Here is a 5,896-nt window from a genome sequence, read left to right as displayed (position 1 = left end):
CAAAGAAGGAGTGTGATATATGCTCCTTGAGCTCCTGTACAAAAGGTGGAATATAAATCTAATAAATACATGCATTAACATGCACAGGCAGGTCTCCCAGGATATTGTCCTGGTGCTGAGAAAAGATCAAACCCTTTCATATTTATTGACTATTTTGTTATTTATGCCTTTTTCTGACATATTGGGCTTCCTTGATAATCTCTTAGCTGTCAGTTCTTTGCAGAGTAAATATTTCTGCTGATGTTGCAGGTGGCTTGGCCTCTTCCCAAAGAGAAATATAGTTGTGCTGTGCCAGCTGTATGGGGAAAAAATGCTAGCAGCATGAAAAAAAGAAAATAGTCCAGACCTAAGGCATTTTTTTGAATCCTACTGTCAATGTGTTTGAGAAAGAATCCCTCTGATTTGCTCAGGATTGTGATGCAAAATGCCACTTCTATATATAACTGGTCCTTCAAGGAGGGAAAGGGGTTATCCAGAACTGTACTTCCTTACCATACCTATTTATTTATAGGATTTACATATAGTTGTCTATCTCATATGATGACTCTAGGCATTCACAACAATCCATTAAAAAAAAAACCATCATTAAAAACAAAGCATCCTCCCCCCCACCCCCCACCCCCATGTGCCAGACTAATCATCCTTGCTGCTCAGCTCCTATCCTAACCAGGGGTGAAATGCTCCCGGTTCAGACCGGATCGCCCAATCCGGTAGCAATGGAGGCGGGTGGTTCAGAGAACTGGTAGCAAAAATCCCTGCCCCCCCCCGCCATGCCCAGCTGAGCTGCATAATCATCAGAGGCTTTTGTTTTACTTTTAAAAGCATTTTTTCTACAACCTCTTCGGCCGAAAAAATGCTTAAAAAAAAAGCCTCTGATGATCGCACGGCTCAGCTGGGATAGTCAAAGGCTTTTAAAAGAAAAAAAGCCTCTGCTGATCAGGCAACTCAGCTGGGATTGTCAGAGCCTTTTGAAAGCATTTTCAAAAGGCTTTGACGAAGAGGTTGTAGAAAAAATGGTTTTAAAAGTTAAAAAAAAATTTGGCCATGCCCACCCAGTCACATTACCCACCACCACCGCCAAGCCACACCCACAGAACCAGTAGTAACAAATTTTAGATTTCACCACTCATCCTAACCCAATATTTGGGGAAAAGGCAAATCTTCACAGTCCTCTGGAATAGGGGTCTCCAACCTTGGCAACTTTAAGCCTGGCGGACTTCAATTCCCAGAATTCCCCAGCCAGCTTTGCTGGGAGTTGAAGTCCGCCAAGCTTAAAGTTGCCAAGGTTGGAGACCCCTGCTCTGGAAGACTAAAAGGGATAGGAATCTCTTGGCTCTCAGGTGGGAGGCTATTCCAAAGAGGACCTTGCTAATATTTGTGTGTGCTTTTCCCACATTTTAGTTAAAAAAAACCCACCAAGTTATTATGCATATTGTCGTTAGTAGTCTTATTATATTAATAGTCATGAAAATATAATTATCGGTATGTAAGTACTAGCAAATTAGTGTATTCCAAGACCTAAGGATATCTCAGTGCCCGCTCTTTTAAAGGAGAAGCTGCCTTTTGCTGGAGAAGACAAGAAGACTTAGATTTCCTAAGAGGAATCTCTCCAGCTCTTTTGCAATTCACTTAATGCAAAGCCTGGCACCCAGTGCCCAAAGGTTGCAAGGGATGGGGAAGCACTTAATCCTCTTCTCTCTTCCTTGGCAGTCCAATAAGAAATCAAAACTCTAGTTGTGAACAAGCATGAACAGTATTCCTACATGCATTAAAAAAAGAGTGACAATATGTAGATCATAATGCTTAACAACTAATTCCCACAACACTGTCAAATAATTTACTAAGACTGTATTACTATTATTCTTCTCTTCCTTACTAGTATCTATCTCTTCCCACTTTTTAAAAAAATTTGATTTATATGCCGCCCTTCTCCGGAGACTCAGGGCGGCTTACAATGCGTTAAGCAATAGCCTTCATACTTTTGTATATTTATACAAAGTCAGCTTATTGCCCCCACAAACTGGGTCCTCATTTAACCTACCTTAGAAAGGATGGAAGGCTGAGTCAACCTTGAGCCTGGTAAGATTCAAATCTGCAGTAATTGCAGGCAGCTGTGTTAATAACATGTACTACCAAGGCTCTTTTTACTTATTACTATGTTGCTTATATCTTTCAATTTATATGGTTTTTACTTGTTTTCTAGTATGATTTGATAGCTTACAGTATTAGTAACCTTGACTATCACCAAATGTTGTATCTTTCTATTCTTGATGAATGTATTTTATTCTCCTTATGTACACTGAGCATATACACCAAAGTCAAATTCCTTGTGTGTCCTATCACACTTGGCCTATAAAGAATTCTATTCTATTCTATTCTATTCTATTCTATTCTATTCTATTCTATTCTATTCTATTCTATTCTATTCTATTCTATTCTATTATTTTCTATTCTATATAGAAGCAGAGGAAAATTCTAAACAAGGAGTTTAGGGTTGTGAAAGGGAGAATTATTTTTTTGGGTTGCACAACAACTCTAGGTGGGCTAGTACTTCATCAACTCAGGATTTCATTTTCTCTCATCTCTGGACTGAGCTCAGTGCATCTTAAACCTTGGCACATTGCTTCTTAAAGACAGAATGTATAAGTCAGGCATTAGTCCTATGCTTCAAAATTCCCAGCAATATTCTCACTCCGCCTGATCCTCACTTGGGTCCCTTCTGTCCACCTGACCTTTTATCTCGTATTTCTCTCTTGCCCTTGAGGGCTCCTGTAAATCTTGATCCTTCCCCAATTGCTATACTAGGCACTTTCTTCCTAGATAAAAACCTGCTGACCTGTGTCTTTCTCCCTTCTCTCTCTCTCTCTCTCTCTCTCTCTCTCTCTCTCTCTCTCTCTCTCTCTCTCTCTCTCTCTCTCTCTCTCGTGGCTGGGTATTGCTGACAGAATCTTTTTATTCTTCTGTAACCCCAAACTGCCCCCTTTCCAGTTCAAGGAAAACTGGCTCTGCAAAGCACTGCTGGAAAATCTCTTGTGCTTTCTCTCTTTCCTTTTCATGGGTGGTCTTTCTTTCTCTCTTGTTTTGGACAGAAAAAAAGGCTTCCCAGTTTTGTTTGTTCTTCCTTTATCTCTGTAGGCTATCTGTCTTAGGCTACTTTTCCTCTTGTCTTCTTTTTCCCCAGGCCAAATTGCTGTTCCATTCCTTCCTGTCCCCAGTATATGTATTTTGTAGTTGCTTTTATATACTGCATCTATACTTCCACTCTACTTATCTCCTCTTCTGGGTTTTTTCCTTCCTTCCTATATGTATTTATATGGTCACCCAGCTCAAGCCATGTGGCCCTGGGAGGGGTCTAAAAGTAAAACACACATATAAATAATTCTTATAGAACAACAGCAGATTAAAGCATACTAAGCAATGGCGATCAGGATTGAGAAAGTTTACATTTCACCCATTGACCCCAAAGCCCAGCTGAGTATCTATTTACCTTAGTATCTCTGGGGATCTTGTTTCCCCTGACTTTTTAAACTGCAGTTACTAACAACATTTGCAATAAGGATTTAACTTCTTGCTTTCTTTTGGCAAGCTGATCAGTCTTCATCAAACTAATTCCTTTAATTATTTCTCAGCCCCAACAGAACCTTCTGTGACATATTTCAATAAAATGAAAGGAATTGTGTATCTTTTGGGGGGCCTTGAAGCCACAGTAAATCCCTATTAATGCTTAATAAAAAGTAATCTACCTTACTTTTCTCATAAATCACTTCTCCCCACGGCCCCCCAGTCACGCTCAATTTGTTCCACATACTTTCATAATATTCTAACTCTCTATTCCTATATTTGGGGAGGAGACTCCTGTAACCTGAAGCATGATTATCAATTATTCATCACGTTATGTCATCCTTCATTGACAGAAATGTTATACATGAGGGAAAAGTAGCCAAGACGCCACTCTAGGAATATTCATTCCATTGTAGGGCTAGGGTGATTATTCTTTCCATCAAAGAAGAGAAAGGCTAATAAAGAGCTTGAGGGTATCTCATCTATCTTCCATTCTATGGCTTCAAAGCCAGTTTAAAAATGCATAATTAAGGAGCTTGAGTTCTATAATAGCCTTTACATTTGGTGGAGAGAATTTTTGGATATTTTTTTTTCTAATAGGAAGACATAAAAGGAATAATAATCTCCCAGTAGCTATACATATTCTTCTGTAATGAGCACATACAGCGTAAGTTCTATTTCCTTTTAAAACACCATCATGATTAGTATTTTCCTTTTAGCAAAGCAGTAATAAATTATTTTATGGTTAACAATGTTCTATCTTTAATGGCAGTAATAGGTTGGCCTATTGCTTTACATTGTTGATTATGGCCAACAGAAAAGTTCAAGGCCAGTTTTTATTTTAGAGAAAGTCATAAACTGGACATAGAACATATTATGAAACTGCTGCTTCTTAGAGAAAGTCATAAACTGGACATAGAACATATTATGAAACTGCTGCTTCTTGTAAAGGTATGCTATAGTATTTAGATGAATGTCAGAAGCTTTGTCATTTTTAATCTATAATTCAAATAAATCGATGTTAGAACCTGGTAACTTTATAAAAGAAAAGCTCATTGGAAATAAACAATGAAATAACTAAATTTAAAACCATATTTTTACAGGGAAGGAAGAACTTGCTTAGTTTTGCTTAATTCTTGAAAGTTTGGCTTTAGGTCTGAAATATCCATCCTCATTTCTTGTTCTGCATTTATTTGGATCAATATTTGCTCTTTATGGCAGCAGATGTGGAAAATCCTGATTTAGTTGCCAGGTTGTTCAGGCAGAATAGAAGTAAGTTCTGATAGTGATTCAGCTTTGTTTGTGTAAGCCCTCAGGCTTATGTCCACAAAACCAGAGTCCCATCAGGCCACACTCTGGGTTTTTCTTTCCACTTTGGTAGGGCAAGTTAACAAATAATTTGTTCAGGCAAAGCGGGGATGGATTTTCATGGCAATCCTGTTTTGCAGGTGAACCTCTGCCCCATCTCCTCAAATGTGCTTGTGCCTCTCAGGGGTCACAAGTCAGTTTGAGAATTCTTGTCTTGACCAGTAAACCGCAATAGCTCTCTTCCGCTTTTAATGCACGCTACATTTTATTCTTGATACTTATAGTTCTCTTTTTAAAAGTGCTATTTGTCATCAGTTGCTTTTTATTTATGTGAGAAATGGATATACGTGTTTTTATTAACGAGATTTGTTTTTAGTACTGTACCATACACAAGGCAGGTTGTTTAGTGGAAATTATTATTAAACTTCTATGGAGATTCTAAGTCATCCAGGTCATGGCTGTCCCAAAGGTGCTTTTTTTCAAGAGGCAACTGAACTTCCTGGTTTTTCTTTGAAGACGTTTCGCTTCTCCTCCAAAAAGCTTCTTCAGAGCTGAAGAAGCTTCTTGGATAAGTCCCAAGACTCATGAATGTCTCTTGGAAATATTTGAAAGATTTTGGTGTTCTCTTGCAAAATTGTTCCATGAGATTTGTCTTTAGATTACTTTTATTTTTTAAAAAAGGTAGTTCCCATATAAAATTATGTAATGACATTTAGCGTCTGCAAAGATTGCAGATTCCTCCTCTTAATTAGTAGTGCAGTGAAAGATGCTATCCTCTCTTCACTAGTGAAATTCAGTTGAACTTATTTCTCCATATGGAGTTGAGAGACAGGTATCATCTTGTCTTTCCCCTTAGGTAGCAATCTGATAAAACTATAGTATAAAAGTTTAAAAGATGAAAACCATAAATACATTAAAATTAACAAGAAATAACTAAGATAGTGGGGGGTATACAACAGAGTGGAGGTGAGATCTTCTATTTAATCCATTAACCATCTTCAGGGTGACACACCATTATGAACTAATG

Source organism: Pantherophis guttatus, chromosome 1, assembly GCF_059756535.1.
Source record: "Pantherophis guttatus breed Tessera chromosome 1, ASM5975653v1, whole genome shotgun sequence".
Classification (NCBI taxonomy): Eukaryota; Metazoa; Chordata; class Lepidosauria; order Squamata; family Colubridae; genus Pantherophis; species Pantherophis guttatus.
This window is presented reverse-complemented; position numbering follows the sequence as displayed.